The sequence below is a fragment of the Dermochelys coriacea genome, chromosome 15 (assembly GCF_009764565.3).
Source record: "Dermochelys coriacea isolate rDerCor1 chromosome 15, rDerCor1.pri.v4, whole genome shotgun sequence".
NCBI classification, from domain to species: domain Eukaryota; kingdom Metazoa; phylum Chordata; order Testudines; family Dermochelyidae; genus Dermochelys; species Dermochelys coriacea.
This window is the reverse complement of record NC_050082.1, coordinates 6,016,365-6,040,150: the sequence shown is the minus strand read 5'-3', so window position 1 is coordinate 6,040,150 and position 23,786 is coordinate 6,016,365. Positions and strand designations below refer to the sequence as shown.

Genomic DNA, 23,786 nt, shown 5'->3' with positions numbered 1-23,786 from the left:
ACACAAGCTGAGGCTTGGATGTAATTACCATCAGTGCGATTGCACCAGTAAAAGGAGTAACATTCTGAGAGGGCAGGGAACAGAAACAATAGCACTCAGCTACAAAGAGATGGATGCACTGGATAGACTGGAGGGATAGAATTGCAGTTACTTGAATAATTTAACCAGGAATGTGGAAAGCTGCAATCTAGCATGAACATACTAGGTAAATTCCATGATGCGGATATTCCAGAAGAGGGTACTAGTTCAGATTTAGAGTTGGACCGCTAGCTGTGGGCTCCTCCTGAGACTGAGTATGGGTCTTCAAACCAAAAGTATATGCTCCGAGGTACACAATAGCACTGGAAAGGCTTCTGTAGTGCCATTTCATGGCTCCATGTCAAACTGCTAGCCATATTTAACAATACCACTGAGGGTGAGGGGAATGGTCCTTAATATTTCCTTCATTCTGCATCTTGTTAACATTTTACATTTGTATTTTATCACATCTAATTGATAATACTGTTGGCCACACAGTTCTTTCTTTAAAACTTTTGTCTGTTTGGGACAGCAATAGATCGGGTTGTACACAGACAGATCCTTTGGCTTCCAAGTTTGGACTGGAAGGATCACAGAGAAGGGAAAGAAGACTGGTTTGGTGACATAGACTAGATGATCACAATGGTCCCTGGAAGATGTACAGGTCTTACGCTATAGGTAGATGCTACAGAGTCTGTTCTCGAGATATTCAAAGACTGAGGGGAGGAGAAAAATGAAGATCAAGAGTTTGTAATTTGTGTGTAAAAGATCAACATACAGAGAGAGGGATGAAGGAAGTGACAAAAAAAGAAAAAGGGAGAGAGAAGGAGATGGAGCCTTGACATCTCAAAAGACTGAGAGGCAGACAGCTCCAGAGCAGTAAAAAAGCGAAGGGGCATTGGCCATTGCAGAGTGAAGAGCACCGGAGGCCAGGTGTGAGCTGCAGCAATCAAAGCCATGCTCTGCACAAGATTCATGATACCTAGGCTGCGTGTTAGAATGCCACATTCATTACATTAACTTTTATCATCTGCTTTCCCCCCGTTCTCCCTCTCTGTACCTACCTAGTTTCGAAATGCATTCCCAGTCAGCATCCCTGGGGGCTGGAGATTATTTCCTCCAGTCGAAGGCAGTGGAGAAAATGTGAATCTCTCTCCAATCCTGGCCAGTGAATCAGCCTTTTACTGTAATGTAATCCTAAGTGAGCCCATCTCCACCAGGCGGGTGCCTGCAGCAGAAAGAACTAAACACCGGCTGTTAAGCACAGACACTAAGGCCCTGATTCAGGAAAGCATGTGCTTAAATCCTATTCAGACACATACTTAACCATGTGTTTAATTTTAAGCATGAGCTTAAATCTCATTGATTTCAATGGGACTTTAGCCTTTGGTTAAAGTTAAGTGCTTCCCTAAACCTGGGCCTAAGGGCTAAATTCATCCCGGCTCTGGAACTGAGCTCTGCCCAAGACAGGGGGAGAAGGGAAATAGAGGGGTCTTTATGCTAGCTTTGTGCTTTTCTTATGCTGAATCTTACCAGGGTCACTGGCCCCTGGCATGTTACTGCAGTTCAACACACCCATGGCCCTTACCAATTAACTAATATGTAGCTGCCCTGCCTCTAGCTCCAGCAAAACACCCCCTGACCTGAGCTCATGCCATCCTAGAATGTATAAAGAGGGGAATCTCTAGTAGAAGAGAGGTTGACACTGTTGTGACCGTGGCTGGAACACTCTGTCCAGTTCTGGTGCACCCAGTTCAAGAAGGAGGTTGATAAATTGGAAAAGGTTCAGAGAAGAGCCATGAGAGGAAAACCTGCCTTGTAGTGATAGACTCAAGGAGCTTAATCTCTTTAGTTTAACAAAGAGAAGGGGGGAACTTGGTAATAGTTTGTACATAGGTAACCCACACACGTCCTGGGTAGGGTGCTCTGTCCCCGCTAGTGGCACTGAGACAGCTTAGATAAAGAGATTGAGTCTGCTCTACAGCCTTAGCTAACAGCCAGTTGGCTTTTTGCTCATGCAGTAGAGACTCGTGCACTCCAGGGGTTCCAGGTTCGATCCCGAAGACCCAGGTCTGTCAGTGTTATACATACATAGGGAACAAATATTTGATAATGGACTTCAGTGTAGCAGAGAAAGATGTAACAAGATCCAATGGCTGGAAGTTGAAATTTAGAGTGGAGATAAGGGATAAATTTTTAACTATGAGAGTAATAAACCACTGGAACCATTTACCAAGGGTCCTGGTGGATTCTCCATCACTGACAATTTTACAATCAAGTGCGGATGCTTTTCTAGAAGCTCTGCTCTAGGAATTATTGTGGGGCAGTTCCCTGGCCTGTGTTACACAGGTCAGACTAGATGATCACAGTGGTCCCTTCTGGCCTTGGAATGTATGAAAGGCCTGAAAATATATTTTTCCCCAACTTCTTTTTCACCTTAGAAATATCAGGAATGTGAAATTTAGTCTTCCCTGTTTTAGGTGCAGGATGAAAAAAGGGTAGTTTAGGAGTTCTCTCAGACCTAGTCTCTACTGAAAATGATTTGTCAATATATAGCCATACTGGTGTAGCTAATAAGCTTTACTAACAGAACTCAAGTCATGTTTCTCATTCATCCCCTTGTTTCTGTTTGTGATCTTTTTTCTTTTTCTCCCTCTATTTATTTTGATTCCCTCTTCTCTTCCCTCACATTCCCTCCTTCCAGAATTATCCACCAGACTTAACCCGGCCCCCCCCATTTTTCCAGAATTAGCCACGGGGCACACCCAATCTCCTCAGAATTATCCACCAGTATCTACACTAGGGGTTTTGCTGGTATAGAAATGCCATAAAAAACTCATTTCCCTGACTGACATTATTATTCCTGCAAAGTTTCTAGTGTAAACCTGGCCTTGATCATTGGTTGAAAGTGAGAGGATGTTAAATCTGTAACAAAAAGAGCTTGTCTTTCAACTGTTTGTTGGGTAATTGATCTGAATAGCAGTTAACAAAAACAAGGTTTAAATAGTATGAATATAACCCACTTCTTCTCTATCATATTTTGCATAATATCTGGGATGTCCTATACCTACCATTTCTCCAGTCACCCATAAAGTGTTTCAGGTAAAGCACTTGTAAACAAGACAATGTAAAGTATGTACTGAAAAAAGAGTTTAAAAAAAAAAGAGCCTCCAGCTCTTCTTTAACTATCATAAAAAAGCAACAAAAGGCCACAAAACCTTTCTAGAAAATAAAATTTTGGCTAAACATCAAGAAAAATATCTTGACAATGAGTATTTGCCTAGAAATGAACTCCCAAGGAGAGCGGCTGAGGCACCATCTCATGGCACATTTAAAACTAGAGCAGACAGTAGAAAATGTGCAATAGGGAATAATCCTGTATTGGCCAGGAAATGGATTAGGTGGAATGCAGGAGGGGGTTGCTTTTCTATATCTAGTCTCTCTGATCATTATCGTTATTACTAAGTATAATCCTGAACTTGCAAATACTTAAGCCTGCGTATAATTTGATTCTTGCAAGTCGTCCTGGACTACTCAGGAGTTATGCACGCGCTTAAGAGTGTTCAGCATCGGTGACTATATTTGCATGAACTGAAGTTGGATGCTCCTGATTGGTATAAGAGTGCTATTATGATTATTAATAATAATTCATATCTCAGAATTTACCCCACAAATGTAATTTCTTTCACTCAGCATGATTTCCTCATTTATTTATTATTCATGTTTACTAAACAAGGGCCAGGGTTTCCAAAGAGCTCAGCTTGTTGGATGCTGAGGACTTTTTGTTTCAGGGCCTAAATGGGAGGTGAGCTCTTCTGAAAAATTGGCTCCAGTTGCTGGACACTGAGCGCTTGGCAATCTGACCCCAACTTTGTCTTCTGTGATGGTGGTTTTACCTCCATGAGAATTAACCACAACCCCCGAGTCGTCAGTGCTCGCTATTCAAAATTTGAGCTGTGTTGGCTAGGCGTGATTGGCCCCTTAAGTCACATGGTGTTGGTTCTGGTTCCTGATTGGATGAGGCCCTGAAATGTTGACTCTCTCCGGCAGAGGGAACAGATAAAGAGGATTAAGGCATTTAGACCATTTTAACCCTCATGCTTTCTGGGTTGCACTGATCTTCCCCCAGGGCCCGTGGCTGGAAAAATTCAGCCCCTTCTAAGATTTATTGGCTGTTTCAATTTAATTATCTCCCACCTCCACCAGCCCCCACCTCGTGAATCCTATCTCGCTCCCACAGATACTCTCCACACACGCCCCACTTCTCTTATGCCACTGTCCCCCACTCCTAATCCCACTCCTCCTGCCTTTCCCCCCAAATGTAGGCCTCCCTGCTCTTGCCTCCCACCATCTCTCCCGCCTGGCCCTGCACGCTCCCACCACCTGTCCCCAATGCCCAGGCTCCTCCTCCCCTCATGCACCAGCTCATGCCTGCTTTCCTCCACCCCCCGGACACCTGTCCCCTGCCTTCAATTCCCACACAGCTTCCACCCCATGTACACCTCTCCCCCGCTTCCCAGTGCTCCTGCTCTGCCCACCCCACCACCGCCTCCTTCCCAGGCAGGCCTGCTGGCAGCTCACGGAGAGGAGCGGCTGCAGCGGGAAGTCACGACGAGCGCTGATAAGGCAGGTCTTATTGGCACTGAGAAGCTGTCAGATGGGAAGCCAACATTACATTTTCATTTCATTCACCTCATTGGGAGAATGAAGTGCAATGCATGTCAGCCCTGTCATCAGAGCCTCGCGCTCCCTCCCGCCGCTTTATTTCTCTTTCCCACTGCGCCGGTCTCTCCTGCTTCCTCCCTTTCTCTCCGCGCGTTTCTCAGTCATCCCCTCGTGTCTGGCTGTCATCTTTTCTTTTTCTCCCTCTATTACTTCCTCCTTTGTCCCTTCTCTCGCATTCCCTACTTCCAGAATTATCCAACGGACTTAACTCCCCCCTCCCCACAAACACACTTTCCTGGAATTAGCCACTGGCGTACCCAATCTCCTGAGAATTACCCACCTCCCCCTAAATTATCCACTGAACCTACCCAACACCCTCCAGAATTACCCACCAGCCCTCCCCTCCCCTTCCCCACGCTGGAATTATTCACCAGCCCTAGCTCCTCCCCCAAATTATTCACAGGCTCTACCCAACATCCTCCCACGTTATCTACCAGCTCCCATCAAGTGAGAGCCTTGCCCTCCCCACCTCTCTGCCACAGCCCTTTCTCAGTGCCAGCCACAGCACAGTGCAAGGGGATGCATTTCGTATGCATGGCCTGGGATGTTCCTGGACTCTCCAGCCAGTAATTTGCTGATTGGAAAATGTTCCAGAGAGGGGAAATGGAAAGAGAGGAGGGAGGTGGCAGGTCGAGGACATGTCAGGGGAGAGAATGGGAAGGGAGAGGAGTTTTCAAACTGCGCCTCCTAATACCAAGCATGTGGCCATATATTATTTTAATAAAGCCAGCACATCCTGCACTCACGACAGCTGCTGTTCCCCTTCTCTCATCCTGTGGATCTCATTTATTCCTCATTAGTAAAATCACCTGTTTGTCAAATAGGGACAGATCTGTAAGATGTTAAATTGTGCTGAGGCTGACAGGGGTCTGGGGAACAAGGGAAAGAGAGAGCAGAAAAGCAGGAGGGAGGGAGGCGAGCCAGAAAGCCCAGGCCTGCTACGGAGATTTAAGCCAGAACTTTAAGCAGCTCTCACAGGTTGGCGTAAGGGAGGAATTTCAGAGCTGATTGTGTGGCACCTTTTGGGCTCTTGTTTCTGATATCGCTCGGAATGGATATATTCAGGGTTGGATCCTCAGCACTTCTTTGGATCTGCGCCCATGAGGCCAGTTACTGAATGGTGCTAGGCACTAAGTCTCCTTTACACTCCCCCGGCACAGTTATTTACCCCAGAGATTTACACCAGACCAGAAATGACTCTCATCCACTGTGCATTGGTGTGAACAGCTGCACAAACCCAAGGGCAGTGGAGAATCAGGCCCATTGACTTTAATGGGAGTTACAGATTGTCCACACTAGTACTGGGCAAAGAATGGATTTTTCAGTCTGGCAATTTCAAAAAATCAGGGAAAACTATTCTTTTGGACCAGCCCAGAAATGGACATTTCTGAAGAATCAAAAAGTTGGGAAAAAAAATGTTTCTGGCAGAATTCTGTGTTTCATTTGTTCAAAACTGAACCGTTTTGATTTTCATAGTGTTGAAACATGGTTCAGTTTTGTTTTAATTCAATAAAAGGATTTTTAAAAGTCCTTTTCAGCTGAAAAATGGAAACTTTTCATTTCAAAAGCATTTAACTGGAATATTTTGAGGTTTTTTAAATACAAAACTGCGGGGGCCGGGAAACAATTTGGCAAAATCAACACAAACTCTCAAAATGTTTCAGTGGCCCTAAATCTGCATTTTTGGCCAAAAAAGAAAAAAGTTTGAAAAATTTTGCCCCATTTACCCTGCACCTTTTCCGATTAGCCCCTTAAGGTTTGATATTCATAGGTTCTAAGTGCCTTTAACTCTTGATGGGAGAAATCTGGCCCCCGTTGTCACCATGAAGTTGGCACCCTCTTGCGGCCATTGCAGCTTGTTTGTAGATTACCCCTAAAGCCAGCCTTGTCTTTCCCCCTTTTCAGTGGCATGGCACTGGGGGATGCCCCTCAGTGGAGCGTCTGGAAGATGGGGCAGAAAACATCCCAGAGAACAATCCCAGTTTGCAGTTAGATTTTCTCAAGTGTGTATGGTTTTATCGGTGTCAAAGTAAAATGGCAGGTGGAAGCTTTATCTATAGACAAATTGTCACTGGGAATTAAATAAACCCCTGTGTGGACACTCTGATTTGTGCTTAAAAAGGCATGGGGGTGGGGGTCCACACAGTCATCTAGACTGGTTTATCAAATACAATTTGAAATCTTGCCTTAAGTGAACCCAGTGACACTCTACTCCTAAGCAAGCCCTGGTTAGACTCAGTCCTGCTGACTCATCACAGTTCCTGTTTCCCTTTTCATGAGGGATATTGGCAAGAATGGGGCCTTTCTTTCTCCTGCTTGGTCCTACCAGGAGCCAGAACTTTGACACCACAGAGAGTTGCCACAAATATCTCCTCCCTGTTCTTTTCATTCCTGTCCTCTTTTTGCTCTTCCTTCCCTCTCTGTATCCTTCACTCCTTCTTTCTTTCTCTTCACTCCACCCATTCCTCTTTCTGCTATTTTTCTGCCTCACTTTCCCTTTATCCATTTTTCCTATCCCTTCAATATTTTCTCTTCTCTACTTTTTTCTATTTATCATTTTTCTCTCTTCTTCATTTTTCTCCTTTCTGCCCATCCCTTCAACCATCTGCCTCTTCTTTGTTTTCCTATCCCTCATAATTTTTCCATCTACCTTTTTTCCACCTTCTTTTCCCTTTCCCTCTCCCCATTCTCCCTCTTTCTCACTTCAGCTCCTACCCACCACCTATCTGTTTCCCTGCTATGTACAAAGATCTTCCTTTCTAATATCCAAGAGTTTCTCCATCTGAATAGAGATCTCCCTGCTCAGCTGCATGATCTGAGAGGAAGCTTCTTTCTTGAGGTGTTCATGCAAAAGGAGAGAACGTAGAGCTTGCTGTCCGTAACCTTTAATAATAACACAACCCTCTCCACCGAGGAAATGATGGATTTCTGTTGTTGAAATCACTGCCAAGAGAAATAGATCAATTGATATTTCCAGGCCAGAGAGCTCTGTGATATCACAGCAGAAGGGAATGACACCTTGACTTCTTCCTCTACCCCATTTTTAAATTCAGGGTGAAATCCTAGCCTAACAAAGTTAGGGTGACCAGATAGTAAATGTGAAAAATCGGGACCGGGGGTGGGAGGTTATTGGCATCTATATAAGAAAAAGCCCCAAATATCAGGACTGTCCCTATAAAATTGGGACATCTGGTCACCCTAAACAAAGTCAGTGACAAACTCCTTCTGACCTCAGTGCCATCAGGATTTCACCCTCTGCCTTTGCTTCCCCGCAAAGTCCATTTTAGATCTTGTGGCTACTGAGAGAGATGAATTAACCAGTGATGGACTAGGAACTTGTTTCAGTAAGGCATGACAAGCCAGTGTGGTATCTTCCCCAGGCACAAAGGGTTCCAAAGCCTACATCAGGGCAAGATTTTGTCTCCCAAGAGAAAAGGAACCTGTATTGCATTCCAGTGCCCACCCTGGCCAACAGGGACCATCTAAAAGAAACCTACCCTTGTGTACGGCATGTCTTGCATAGAAGATGCTTTCCAATCAGTTTTCTTCCTCTTTTTTTCTGCTGTTGTTTTCTCTTTCTCTGCAGGGAAAAAGAGAATCTCAGAGGAGAGAATGAGCTGCCACTGCCAAGGCTCAGCCATGAACAACCCTGATCTATTTTTATGGGAGGGAGTGGGTATCTTTTATTTGGATTTCAAAACAATGTGCATGTTCCTGGACTCTACAGACAAATCCTGCCTGCCTCACCCACTAGTGTGGTCTTCAGGCTGAGAGCATTGCAACAAGCCAGCCTCGAGGTGATGCCCTGGAGAAGTCTGCACCAGAGAGAGAGACCTGATGTTGCCGGTCTTCATTCACCATGGCTGGCACTTCCGGTGGTCAGTCGCAGGCAAGGGCGAGAGCCTGTTGGCCATGCCCAAGGGCATTCTGCAGTAGGAGGCACTCACTCCTTCAGCTCTTTGTAGGGGAGAAGGGCTAAGGAGGAGACCGAAAACCCAGGGCCAGATCCTGGCCTGTTTAGCTGGAGCAAGTTAGAGGAGTCTCGAGGCTGCTTAAATTGTACCGGGGACCAAACCAACCCCCACCAAGGTCAGAGGAGCCGCATAGGGGGACTCAGAGCTACCTTTGCTCTCCTACACCTCAGCTGTACTGAGGAGAGCTCAGCCAAGAACACTGTGTGGATGGGAGCCTGGGGGGAACTGTAATGAACTTCCCAGGGCAGGTGTGTAGTCTCTCTCACAGTCCCAGATCCATGACTCAGGCATCAGGAAAGGGTAATGAACATCCCAGTCTGGGGGGATCAGGCCCCCCTCAAAGCCCAGCCCCAGCTCTAGGTCACAGTGACGGGAGGATAATGAATTTTCCAGCCTGGGGGGTAGGGGGATGTCATTCTCCCAGGCCAGCCCCCACAGTTCAATCAGGTCAGCCCATGGGGGAGAGTATTCCTGAATTAACCCACTCCACTATCCCTCCCCTTCCCTGAACATCTCTTCCCCAGGAGAGAGGTACATTTGCCACGTATCTTTCATCCTTTGCAGAGTTTAGATAAATCTCTCCCCCCTACCACTACTGCCAGCCCTCCCCCGCCCCCTCCTTTCCTCGTCTCCCTCCACAGCTGAAAGTCATCAGGCCCAGCTAGGTCTTCTCCCACTTATGCAGCTCATGAATATTTAACAGCATCTGCTCTGGAGGCGATAAAGCCTACCAATCCTTGACAAATATGGCCTAATCTTTTCAATTTCGGGGTGCAAATATTCCTTCTGAGTCCTGTTTGTCACCTAGATTAATGACCGTGGGTCCCATAATCCTTTGGTGCTAATTCAAGTGGTGGCTAGCAGGAATGTTCGTGGCAGGAGGATGCTGGGATACATATGAAGGAGAGATTACTCACTTGAGGTTTCCTTACAGCAGGGTTTTGTTTCTTGGTTATTTTTCCTTTGTACCAGCTGAATATTCAAGCTGGATTTTACACTGGGGGTGGGTAGGGGGAAGGATGATGATGAAAGAGTACATGCAAGTAACATTTCCAAAATTTAAACACATCTTCTCTTCTTCAGCCTTATCTTTTCCACAGCCACCCTAGGGGGATCACAGCTCCTTGAGCTGCAGTGAAAGAGAGAGACTTCAACTATAACCCATCTTCAGATCTTTATAAAGGACCAGATCCAAATATCACTTCCAAATTTGGGGGCTTTTTGGAAGGAACTTTCTTTTTTGGTGGGGGGGGGCCAGTACTCAAGTTTTGAAGTGTCAAGTCCAGGGTTTTCGTTAATCCCCTTAGAGAGATAGGGAGTTTGGATCCCAATCTGTAGCTCAGAGGAAGGGTTTGGACTCGGTGGTTCAATTCAGCCCATATCTGATGGGAATTGCTATGAGGTATTGTGCAAGAATGGATTAGCTATCTCAGTCCCAGTCTATGCCAGCAGAAGGCTCTACAGGGAATAATATACAAGGCCTAGTCAGCTATTCTGGTCCCAATCTATCCCAGATTTCACTGTGGGCAAAATGTCATTGTGTGTGTTCTGTGAATTGCTTTATGCCTCAACCAGTGCTCCTCCAACATTCCCCATAGTGATTCCTGCTGGGATAGGATGGACCTGAGGTTACCCTGTGTTCTCCCACAGCCAACACTCCTGCATCATCACTTGTGGAGATTGCTGTTCATACGAGATTTGGGTGGCCTGAATGCCTACATCATTTCCTACAGTGATTGTTGCTGGGAGAAGTGTCAGTGAGCTCCATTATAGCTACTGCTCCTGCATTGCTCCCTACACTAGTTCCACTTGGAAACAGCTGAGATTAGATCAGCCGCGAACCAGCTGTGACTGCGGTGGACTCCCAGCTACACTGCTCCTAGGTTCCTCCAGCAGGAGACCCTGTACGGAATAGCACAAGATCAATGGCTGGGCTGGGTGAGCTCACGTATTCTGGCCCCAGCTTTTCCCAGCCAGAATCACTAGGAGAAGTTATGTAGATGGGAGCTCTAGCAGCATGGGAGCTCCCAGATGCAATGCTAGCTGCAGACTGTGTCGGTAACAGTGCAGGAGCACCGACTGTGGGAGTCACCCTGTCTCAGCACGCATCACCATGGATGTGTTGCGGCAAGTGCTGGTTGCAGAATAAAGGGTCGCAAGACAATCCAGAGAGAGCACACGTGGAAATTTTACCCAGGGCAAAATCTGAGCCATGCAGCCCTTTCAGCAAATAAAGACAGTATTTCTTTTGCCCAGCCAAGAAAAAGAAAAATAGGGGGAGAGAGAGAAAAATCAATGCTGGAGCTGATCAGTGATATTGACAACTTAGCTAAGGGGGCTGACTGCTCCTGTTCATTGCATCAGAATGCATGGGGCAGTTTCATTCTTCCGCTCCAGTGCGCCATGAGGCTTTCAAGAGGGACATTCTTAACAGGTCTAAATATAGCCCAGTGTCAGTGAAAGCTGTAATGGCCAGCCAGAAATCGAAGATTTGTTATTATCTAGTGGTGGAACAATAGCATGGCTGGTGTATTCATCACTGCCCCAGCCCTGTGGAGTGAAAATATGTTGAGATTGCAGATTATTTATTTATAATTTGGCAGATGGGGTGTGGTATTGCCCAGCAGGAAGGATTCTTTGCCTGAACTCTGTTTAAAGATGGGAGGAACTGAAATGTCCAGGAACCAAAATGTCCAGGGGTTTAGAATTAGCACCATGATCAGAAAAAATCAGTGGGCAGATTGTCATGTGGTGATATCTACTGAGCTATGGCAACTGTGAATCTGGATTTTGGTGATCTGGGGTGGTTGTTAGAAAAGTGGGTCAAAATAGGTTGCTTCATTGAAGCTAAAACATTTTGCGGAGATGTATCAATTTCAACAAAGTTTACATTTATGACCAGAGAGAGAGACATAAGGTTTTTCTACACAGGACAGCAATGCACACCAGATGGGTGTAAACAGTAGTACATTAATGCACACTAGGGAACTTATAGTGTGCACCAGCCAGGTCTACATGGGGCACATTAGAATTCATACCCCACTGGTTCATAGCATTGTACCATGTAGATAAGCCCATAAACACAAGTCGGAAACCTAAACTTGTTGATCCAATAACAGATGTTTTCAAATATATTTTTGAAACAAAAATATGTGGATGGGTTTCGTTTTTGTTCCAAAGTGGAATGAAAACAAATCTCGAAACCTGGAAAATTCTCATGAAACAGAATTATCATCCTCTGATCAGCTCTAGGGGTTAGTGGTGGAGTAACCTCAGAAGGATCACCATGGATCAGTTCAGATCAACACCAAGAATGTGGCTGTTTATCAAAATGATGGCTATGCTGAACACAGATTGGTTCAGAGTAGTGGTTCATCTAATCCAGAAATCTGCCTTCAGCACTGGCAAGTTCTAGATACTTCAGAGAAAAGTGAAAGAAAATTTGCAGTAGGCAGTTATGGAATAATAACTTGTCCCATTACTGAGGGCACCTCTTTCCTGTGGAATCAGGAAGAAGGGAAGTTAACATTTCTGAACCACCAGTAGAGCTAGTTAGAAACTGTCCATTGAAATATTGTTGTTTCAGTTGGGGTTTATTGGTGAAATTTTTTTTCAATGAGATTAACATTTTTATTAAAATAATTTCACCTTTTTTTAAAAAATATTCAAGTAAAACGTCAACGCAATGGGTCTTGGCATCCAAAAACTAAACATTTTTAGCTTCCAGTTGCCAAAAACAAAACAAAAAATCCAAGAAATTTTTCAGTCAAAACTAAAGAAAATCAATTTTTGCCCAGATTTCTGGGGAGAAGAAAAAATTTTTGACCAGCTCTAAACATAAGTGTCATTTCAAGTTTGCAGCAAATAGTCGATTCTGTTCTTGTCTGTGAAACAATTCCCACTCCTGCTGCTTCTCTCTCAGGCCAGAAGACCGCAGTTGGATGATTCAGATGTGGTGTCAGGTTTGAGTTCACAGTAACCCTGACCTGAGGCTATAGAGCTTGCTGCTTCCCATTTTCCTTGAGGCACCAAGTCAGAAGAAAAATGACGACACCACCAAAAAGGAGATAGATGGGTGATGTCTCTGAGAGCCAGACATGGTGAAGACGGACCCATGAGCCCATCCCTCAGAAGACCTAGTGCTGACATCACCAGAGCCAAATGTTTCTCTGATAAACCTTCCACTGAATCAAAAAGATTCAGTAAAGGCCTCAGGATTTGGCCCCATGGAAACAAACAAACCTGCGAAGGGTTGTGGGAAGAGAAGAGGAAGAAGAGATGCATTAGCATGTGGGCTAACAATTCAGCGTTCGTGAAAGACAAAACAAGGCCAAGAAGGACCCTGGAGGCTATTTTATGACACCCCCACCCCCACCACATCCAATAGAGTGAAACACAAATAAGAAGGCCCCAGCAACTTTAACCAAAGTTCTGAAGTCAGGATTTTGGAATATAAGCCCATTGAAATGTATGTACTGACCAAAGGGAGGGCAGAGTGGATGTGAGCTGTGTGCTTTCTAATCCACTCAACCAGCCATAGAAGGCTGCCCCCACCAGCAAAAACAAAATGTCAAGGTGAATATCGGAGTGTCAGCCAGCCATGCAAATCCCTCTGTCCCTCACAATGACCTACAGCCTGCATTCCTACTGGAATGTGGCAATGGTGCCAGAGAGCAGGGGGTTAGTTTCCCTTCCAAAGAGGGCTGCAAACAGCTTTTCTTTTTTTTTTTTCCCCCCCTCTAACTATGCATATATACTGCACCTATCATTGTGTATCTGAGCACTTCTTTCCCTCCCTCCCTTCAACTATCTAGTGTTTTCTTTCTTTTTCTTTCTATGCATTTATACTGCACTCATCACTGTGATGGCTCAGCACCTTCCCACCTTTAGATGGTTTCTTTCTATGCTTCATTTTCACAGACACACATTTTTTTTCCTTTATTCCCTTAGAATTTTCTCCCCATACAAGTAACTTGATGGTTTGTTTTGTTTTTTCCCTTTGATGTGCATACGCCTTTACTGCTGTTTTTGTTTATTTTGGTTGGTTGGTTGGTTGGGGGTTTTTTTTGTTTTTTTTTTTTTTCCTTTTGCCATTTCTTTTCCTGAGCAGAGCCGACTCAAAGACCAAGACTCAGTACCTTTGTAATGCTGATACATCACTGCATGGAATGTTGTCCCCATGAAATGGCAAGAAACTAATTAGCTTTAGGCTCTGAAGTGGTTCTGTTTTGGTTCATTTTTATTTCAGCAGATGCTAAACCTCGGGGTTTGGGTTGTTGTTTTTTTTTTTCTAGAAAGGATACATGGAAACAAAACAAACAAACAAACATGACCCAGAGATGCCTTTGCCATGGCAAAGCATCCTGTTGAACGGAGGCCAGGACTGCAAAGAGTAAATGGAGTTGAAAACCAGAAGATTAAATTTCTCTCACCACAGGACACTTGTACAGTGGGGACAAAAGCGACAAATTGCACAAGGGATTCTGCCAACATGCCCAGCTCAGAGACACGGAGACTAGTCCATCCCCTCCTACTGTGAGGGGACTTGCCAAGTTTCGGTAAGAGAAACCCGATGATGGCCCCTTCTTTGTAGCAAACAACGCTACCAGTTTCTAAAGTGAATCCGTTCTAGTGTGGTTGAATGGGGCTTATGACAGAGCCCTCTTCCTCCCACCCAAAATGTTCCTGCTGTATGAATTGCATTCAAGTGTTGGCAGAGGGTAATCCATTCTCTGTCTTCAGGGAGGCAGCATTGTCTGGGTCCGGGCACAGGAGCGAGAGCCACAAAGAACTGAGTTTCATTTCCTGCTGCTACTGACTTTCTTTTGACCTTGGCGAGGCCCACACTGTCAGTTTTCAAAAGTACCTGAGGATTCAGGGTGCCTCCATGTAGGTCTGGTGATCAGCCGACCTCGTGATCACTCATGGCCTTACAGGTTCTGCTGGTAGAGTCATCCCTGAGGGAGGTGGCCTCAATCTTCCCCTCATGCTCCGATTGCTCCCCCAGAGCTCATCGCTACAAAGGAGCAGGGGGAGAGGGGAAGGACAGACACAGAGCCACTCGTTCCTCCAAGTCGCAATCTTGGGCCCTAAGGGTAGCTCAATGTTCAGCCCTGCTACCGAGCTACTCCAAATTACATTACCCCTGAGCATGGGCATGGGTTGAACAGACTCTTCTCAGTTTCTCAGCATCTAGTTCAGTAAGTCATTCTCTTGGGGTTTTCAACTTCCAAAGAGGAGGGGGAAGCCAAAGCCCCTGCTTCTAGAGTGGCCTTCTCAGACCTGTGATTACTCCCCGCACAGCTCTCAGCCTCAGCCTGGCTTCTTGGTGCCATGTACAGGTCATTCCCACCCCCTTATCCTGGCCTTCCAGGGTCCTTTTAAGTTATCCTTCCACAGGGAACGTGCCTTCCACCTGCTGAGCAGCAGGGCCTCCCTAGCCCAGTATTGCTCTATTCCCCACTCTGGTTCAGTGTGGGGCCTGTAGATCCCAACACACTCATTTTGGGCTCCCAACTTGAGACCCCTTGGGCCAGCTTTTCAGAGGTGCTGAGCACCCACTGGCTTCAACTGGAGGGCAAGATGCTCAGCATTTTCTAAAAATCAAGCCACGGTGTCTTCAAAACCAGCAGGCAACCAAAATCAGAGGGCACTCTTGAAGCATTTGGCCTGCCTCTCTCTGTGCCTCAGTTTCCCCATCTGTAATACAGGGATAATAATATTGACCTGCCTCTGTGGTGTGCGCCTTAATTCACTAACAAGTAAGAGAGGACCCCATCAACCCCAGTGAAACTGCTTTGTCAGGAGATGGAGCTAGCACTCATTGGGAATATTTCAATGTAATGGGTTTTCATCAGAAAATGCCACTGTATCCGTTTCAATGAAACTGTTGTTGGGGAAGTTGCTCAGGTCCAGAATGGAAAGACCCAGTCTAGAATATTCAATAGTTCAGTGGTTACAGCACTCCTCTGGGATTAGGGAAACCCAGGATCAAATCCCTGTGTTCCCAAGGTCAGAGCAAGGGCTTCAGCCTGCCCCTTCCACATCCCAGCTCACATCCCTAACCACGGCACTATTGGCTATTCTGGGTGGAGGGGACACAGTCTCCATCATGGTTTTCTTTTGAACGATCCCATTTTCATTCCAATGCAGAACGAAGAAAAAAAAATTAAAACCTCAAAATTTTTCATGAAACAGAATTCTTGTGTTCCAGCCAGCCCGACTTAGAGTGTCCTGAGCATGTGATATCTTCGTTAGGACCCTGATAAGGAGCAGGAATGTGTCCGAGTTTTGGAACACTGATTTTTTTATTATTATTAACTTGTATTGTGATAATACTGAAATGCTCCAGCTGAGATCAGGGCCTCATGGTGCTAGACATAATACAAATCCACAGTAAGAAAAAGTCCCTGCCTTCAAGAGCTTTTATTCTAGAGAGAGGGTGGGAGGGGAGCATGTGCTGTGTGGTGGAGGCTTAACCAAGGTCACAAAGCTGGGAGTAGAACCCTGCTCTCCTTACTCCCAGGTGAGTGCCTGATCTATCCACTAGACAACACTGCCTCCCCTGCTGCTTGCTTTGGTCCTGGGTCTCGAGGCAAAACCCTCCCAAGTTGTAACACGCTGGAGGAAGGGGGTGGTAGGCCAAGTGCAGGGGTCTAGCTCAATCTGCTATCGTATTAGTGTTGCGTAAAGAGATGGCGCCTTGTTCTTTAACTATGGGGGCAGCCTCATTTTGCTTCTCTGATGTGCTTCATCCCTGACCAGCCACTTGCTCCTCACGGCACCCTTTCCACTCATCCCTACACCCATTAGGATGGAAGCTTGCCTTTAGCCTTGCAGGGTACAACATGAGACTTTCCCTCTGAGCCTTTGGAAAGGCCTGCTCCCTGGCTGCCTTTACCTGGCCAGAGTTGCACAGGCAGCTGGTGCGCTCATCCTTGGGTGTGTTTTCCTGTGTGGATTTAATGTTTTCTATTAAATACTAAGGCACAAAGGGAACATGAAGGCTGTGTCGTCTCACAGAGGGATGCAACTGGGACATGCTCCTGAAACCAGAGAGCAGCCATACAGTTAGGGGGGTCAGGGCTAGGGGTAGAGGGAAGAGATGCCACTTAATAAATAAACAGCCCAAATGGCTCCCTATCCCTCATTCCGTTTCTCCCCTCTATAGTTTGTCCATCTCCTCCTGACTGACTGCCTCCCTGGCTCCGTGTGCCTCTGCCTCCCGCTCCCTCCTTCAGTCCGTGGTGCTGCCTGTGACAAGGCGCGTTTGGAGAAAGATGAATTGAAATGACATGCGAGCTCCAGCGTGACTGCTGGGCTGATGCATGAGGAGCCGTCACTTGCTTTCTGTGGTGAGCAATACAGATGAGATACTGACCCCCCTGTAAAGGGGTCAAGGACGTGTGAAGGGCACAGCAGCTGGAGCCAAGAGAGAAAAAAAACAGGAGGGAAATATTCTCTTCTCTATCCCGCCTTTCTGTTTCATTTTCTCTCTCACGCTCTTTCTTCAGGTCCTGGACCTCCTGGTGCATTTTGAAAGCAGGTGTGTGGCATGCCAATGGATGCCAGGCTGTTCCTCTCTCGGTTGGGGATAGCAGCTCAGATGCTGTCCTGAGCCTCCGGCCGTCTCACTCTTAGAAGAGCATTGCAGACATGACTAGACACTTCTAGCTCTAGCTCCCCGAATCCCTGGGATGTTGGCTGGCAGCCAGCCTGCAGTGGATTTGCATGGCCCATCAGACAGGATGAAGCAGGGACAGAGCCTCCTGTAGCAGAGCTTTGCAAATGTGCCACAATGCCAGGGTTTTAAAGTCCCAGCACTCTGGTCCATTGCTCTTTCACCAGTTAAAGGACCCATGTTCGCATCCTTTGCACTTCCTTTGGACCTTCAACCTCTCTGGTGCTCCTTTGGGGATCAGCTCTTTTAGGGCCTGATCCTGAGCCATGCAACTCAGAGGGAATTTTGCCATTTTAATGGGCACAGGATCACCCCTCTAGTGCACCCCACTGGAATCATTAACTAATTAATGCCCATAATCTTCTTTGAAGATGCAAAGGGCTACATTATGTGGGCCAAATTTTGAGATGCTGCAGCCCCCATTGGGCCAAATTCTGAAGATCCAATGGTGCCTGCCCAGAACTTACTCAAGTCCCATTGAATTTTTGGGGAGTTTTTGCATAAGGACAGGATAAAAATGAGTGATGACTTTAGGATTTGGCCCAGAGGTTAAGTAGGAGTAAGAGATAGGAACAGCCTTGGGATCTGGCCCATTTTGCACAATGCATGTATGAAAGAAGCAAATATCCTGGGGGTGGCTGCAGAGAACATCTGCCATTGGGACTGGCTAACAATGGCAGAACAAGAAAGTGAGCCAGAGGGCCTCAAGACATCTCCACTGGCTCTCCAGCCTGTGTGCATGTCCATCATGGCACAACCATAGGAGCAGTTAAAAAGAGTCTATGGTAGGCAAAAACGGATGTAGTGAGTTGGCACCAACAACTAATTCACCAGTCTATTTATGGTAGATAAGGGAACCTTGGCAGGTAGATTTTCAACTGAGCACACAGACCACAATAGCAGGTGCACATTTTAACCGCTGCAGATATAAATGCACACACACCTCCCCACAGACCAAACTTTGATTTCTCTAGTAGCCTGTACAATGTCAATGGTATAAGTGTTGTGTCAAGGCACTGGCCCAATTCAGCTTTAGCCAAGGGTTAATAACCCAGACCCATCCTAGGTGAGTCATAATTGTCTTTGGGGAGGTTTTTTCAACCCAGGTCCAAGAATGGGTGGTAGAATTGTTTTTCCCTTTTAGGAAGAAACTTAGGCCGAGGCTGGTTCCTGTGGTAACTGACAGCAGGCCTCAGACTAGGGCACATGGAAGAGGTAATAAGTCAAGCAAAGGTGCCACTTGAAAGCCTTTCCGTCCCTCTGAGGCAGGGAACCAGAGGAGCTGTGAAACCCTTAGCAGGTTCTGTCAGCCTTATTCACACTTTATCAGATGGGGAAAGCCCAAAAGGCTGTGAGGCAGGTAATTAATCTTGGGCTATAATGGAAAGCCCTGTTGAATGGGGGGGAAGCGGGGGCCTGAAGAGAAGAGAGGGGAACTTTCCAAAATTTTGAATGTTGTTTTTTTTTATCCGAAGTTCACCCCTGTTTTAGCCATTTTAAGCTTATTTATATTTTTTTTCTAGTTTTATTTATTCTGTTATTTAGGGTCACTGTTTTCTCCCCACTATAAAACATGATGATGATGATGATGAACTGAGTGTGTAACCCACACTAATTAAGCCCCCGACTATTGCTATGAGCTAGGCAAAGCATACCCGGATAAATAGGTTGCAGCCTCCACTGGTAGAGGAAGGATGGGCTTGTGGGCAAGGTACTAGGCTGGCATTCAGAAAATAAGGATTCAGTTCTCCACTCTGTTACCAGCCTCCAGCATGACCCTAGACAAATCACTGAATCTGGCTGTGCCACCATTCTTCCTCTGAAATTCACATACACTTATTTCAATCTGTATGTACAGCTACGTTACAATTGCCTATATGTCCAGGGGACAAAAAAAAATGTGAGTGTTAGTGGCTTAGACTCCTATGATTTACTGAGACTCGCCTCTGAATCTGGCCCAGACAATGCTGCAATCAGGCATCGCTACCCCAGTGGCTAATACACATGATTTTACCTTGGTACCCAGCTACTCTTCCCCTGGTCCCCAAAACTCTTCCCTCAAAGGAGGTAACAACCCCACTGGAGATGGAGTTAAACCAGCACTAAGATTTTGTTATGAACTAATAGAATCCCATCACAAGACAATGACAAGCCCCCACACTTAAAACCATGTCCCCTAGACAAGCATTGGGGACAGACTCAAAGGCTGTACACTGAAGACTGAGAACAACTGTGTTAAAGGAAATAACTATTTACTCTAGGCCTCTTTGCTTTTGTTATGTGTCTTGTTCGGGGCCTTGTTTCCATCTTTAGGTCCCAGACAATGGAGAATTATGGACTTGTAGGGGATCTGCTTTCTTCTTTCAGATGGAACATCAAATAGAGGGCTCAGCATTCATGGAGAGGGTGCAGATTTCCAAAAGGGGCTCGGCATTGGCTTAACTGTGCTGCCATCAAAGAGGATAGGCGCGTTCGTGCTGACTTCAGTGGGAACAGAGTTAGGCCAATGCTGAGAGCTCTAGAAAATCCCACTCGTGGTCATTAAAGATCCCGGGGCATGTTCTGTGAGAGCAACAACTTGGCTAAACCCCAGCTCAGGTAACTGCATTCTGACTCCACACCTCCAACCCCCAGAGCCCTTTCCACTCTACAGAGGAGGGGTTCTCTTCATAACTCTTGCCCCCTGTACAAGATGCATCTGTCCCGCACTGGCCCAGGTAGGGTTAACCACACCCTGTTGGCTGAAGGGGCTATGCCCCCTTGCTGGGCGTGCTCCGACTGGAGACAGTGTAAGAGGAAGTAGCTCAGTGACTGAGGAGGAGAGCAGCTGTGTGTTGCAGGCTCCTGTAAGGAAGCTACTGGAGCCCCAGACTGCAGGGGCCAGCCACCCTGAGACCCCTGCGGACACCCAGTCGACTTCCGAGGACAACAAAGAAGAGATTGCTGATGCTGGGAGACTACTGCCACTGGACATAAGGGTAGGAAGTGACCCAGAGAACAGGACTGTTGCAGTGAGAGACTGAACCTGAATCCAGGAGTATTGGCTCCCCAAGACCCTGAAGGCAAGGGCTGCCACCTTGACTTGGGCCACTAGGCCATGTGGCCCTGAAGACAGGGGACACCCTAGTGTCTCTTGCCACTTGAGCTGCAACTACTCCTTTTCATTGTCTGCCTTGAACCTAACACCATACAATGGGGTGTATCTGTCCTGTGACACCCCCCAGAGCTCCCTCAGCTCCACCATGAGATGCAGTGGTCATCCCCATAACTACAATCTCCCTAGTCTTTGTCCCATACTGAGGGAGAGCAGTCTGAGGAGAAGCCCATTCTTGCTTGCCCCATCTCTCCTTCTCTCTGTTCTTTTTCCTCCTTGCCCGTTTGGCTTTCCAAGGTCTGAGGGTGGGTCAGCAGGTCAAAGTGAAGGAGCAGGAGCCTGTGCTTGTGAAAGACTAAGGAGTTCCATGTTTGCCTGTACACATCATTGAGGACAAACAGCCTCTCGCTTGCTTACCCATTACTGCTGCTGCCCCAGCACTGTGGGCATCAGGTTCCAGGTCGTGGCATGGTCAGCAGGGCAGTAACATGGGGCAAGATATGGGTGAGAAGCTATCCCTTCCCTCCAACACCTCAAGAGAAGAAGCCCTGCTGCTAGTCTTTGATTTGGGATTATTGTACACCTCTCCCACACACTCTCTGCCCCACAATTTCATCCATGGACCAGTGCAGGGCCTGATACAGGGGCTGGAGGGAGGAATTTTGTGCCAGAGCTATATGGACTGTTTTGGCCCCTGGCACAGACTAGGGCATATTGAAGGCTGCTGTAACTTGCACTCCCTACTGCCACAGCCCCTGAGAGACCACCCTCACCATGCCTTCTCCCTTCCTTGGCACGCTCCACCCCACACCCATGTCAGGACATCAGCATGCCCTCCAGCAAGGGCTTCTGCCATCATAGGGTAGGCAGAGCTAGAAGATCTGGCTCTGGGCCTGTCCTAGAAGCCCTAAGCATTGTGGGGTGTCCCCAGAGGGGAGGGCTTACACCTACTTTGTGGTCCCTTTGCCTGCTGACTAATTGTCCCAAAGGGACCACAGAGCAAGTAGGAATCTGAGAAAGCACCTAAATGATTTTGGACTACAGGGAAAGTAAAGGGGACTCATGGCCCTAAATTACCAAGGGGCTTTTGAAAATGCCATACTGGCCTCCAATGCTCAAGATACCAGAAAATCAGGAATAGAAATGAGGTGAAAGGGAGAAGGAAATGAATCTCTGAATGTGATCTGACAATGGACTAGTATCCACCCCCCTCCCTCAGCCCTCTCCAACACCTCCCGTTCCCTTTTGACAAGCTTTGCTTTAAAGTTCCCTAATCATACATACATATATTTCAAAATTTCTCTGTGCAAAGGCCTGTTTCCTGTATCTGTTGCCTAATCTATACAGCATCTCTCCTCTGCACCAGTGTCACACTTGTTAGAAAAGCAATGAGTCCCAAGCAATGTTTACTGCTGATTTGAAATTATCTATCACTCAGCCCGCTTTTCTCTACAGGGCCATCAATCTTATCACCTGCAGACGGGAGCCAAGTGGCAGAGTTCATCTCTCTCTGGAACCCTTTTGTTTTTTTTTCTGCCTTGCTCTTTCTCTCCCTTGCAAAAGAATTTCTCTTTTGTTGAGAAGATATTTGCCCTCTCTCTCTCTCCCTCTTTTTTTTTTTTTTTTGCCTAAGGTGCAGATGACTTGGCTCTCTGAACCTTCCAGGGGAATTGGCTGCTGGCTGCATCATCTCATGGTTTCCACCTTGATGGTGGCCTAGGATGTTTCAGCTCAAAGAGACTCTGGGATGTGGGCTGCTGGAACATCCCTCTCAAATCTCATCGGTTAAATCAGGGAGAGTGGTGCTGACAGGGAACAGGGAACAAAAGAACCTTGGAATTGGGGACATGCTAGAGATTTTATGGCAAGAGTCAGGGATCAAGTCTAGCTACAGCTGAACAAAGGAAACATTTATTTTATTTTAACAAAGTCAGATTGGTACTGAAAGGGATAGGGGGTCACTGTCTTTGGTCTTATACATTCTGATCCCTTAGGTGTAAAAGAATGAGACTGTATTCAAACGACTCAAGGAACATTTCTGATGCAAAGTCATCAGATCCGGGACTTTGAAGAGAGTTGTGAGTTTCAGAGGTTGGAGACCAAGGTTTCACGTTAGCTGTTGGAGATTCACATCAGACTTGGTCACAGGAGAGCAGGAGTGTGCACAAGGTGGGGCAAGCAGGAGCATGGGTCTCCCAAATAATTGGCAGCACAATGCTCCTTGGGCCTGGGTGGGATCACAGACCGTGCCCCTCCGAAAGCAACGACATTTAAATTCCTGTGCACACCCCTTCTGGAGGGTCACGGTATTGCAGACTCGGGTTCAGATTTAGATGTTTGGCTTTCACGTGTTGGGCAGTCCTGCATGGTGATTGGGTGTTTAAAAACTCAGATAAGGGCTGAACTGTGGGTTAGGTTTGTGGGGATTCAGATGCTGAGAGAGTCAAGTGTTTAGGTGTTGGTGAGTCAGACAGGTACTGAAAATGCTGTGTGTAGCTTTTCATAGCCTGTTTTCATGCCCTGTTTTCATAGCCCAACATGTAGATTTCTTTTCTTGGAGAGCTCATAGTCAAATATTGCATGTGTCCTGTTGTCTAAAAAAGTCTTATCCTCAAAAATATAAATTAAATATCTGTCTATGTATTCTTATTACATTACGATCTAAATATACATAAAGAAAGACACAAACACATTGACTTACAGGTGCATTAGCTCTGTGTTTTTGTTAGTAGCCAATAAAGGTTCATAGATTCATAGATTCATAGATACTAAGGTCAGAAGGGACCACTCTGATCATCTAGTCTGACCTCCTGCACAGCGCAGGCCACAGAATGTCACCCACCACTCCTATGAAAAACCTCACCCATGTCTGAGCTATTGAAGTCCTCAAATCATGGTTCAAAACTTCAAGGAGCAGAGAAGCCTCCCTCCAGTCAACCATGCCGCATGCTACAGAGGAAGGCAAAAAAAAAGGTTAGTGGAAACTTCTACCTTAATACTTTTGTTCATATTATGCCCTTTATTTTGTTGTGTGGGTGATTGTATTTTTACATGCTAAAGATATTATCTCATTCGCTTCGCTGCTCCCTGCAACTCTTTTCAATGAGCAAGTGGCTCTTCGGCAGTTAAAAGTTGAGCATCAGTACTGTAAATCATTAGCATCAGAAGTGCTGAATCATTCAACTTGAAGCTGTAAGCTATTTCTGCGGGATTTCAGACTGAATTTCTGGTTGTGCCCCTGGGTATCCTTGAGTGCTTAAAAGCAGATGCCCACAGAAGGAATGCAACACCTTTG

The 23,786-nt window shown here is 46.3% G+C and overlaps 1 long non-coding RNA gene across 2 annotated transcripts; it reads left to right on the top strand.

Annotated features, from left to right (window-relative positions):
* The first annotated feature begins 551 nt into the window (after positions 1 to 551).
* LOC122456830 lies at positions 552 to 22,957 on the top strand. 2 transcript variants are annotated; one of them, XR_006275920.1, is made up of 4 exons: positions 552 to 696; positions 14,155 to 14,275; positions 16,888 to 17,071; positions 17,231 to 22,957. It is a non-coding gene; the product is annotated as an uncharacterized LOC122456830 (long non-coding RNA). The 2 variants fall into 2 exon arrangements; XR_006275919.1 differs by lacking the exon at positions 14,155 to 14,275.
* Positions 22,958 to 23,786: the final 829 nt, after the last annotated feature.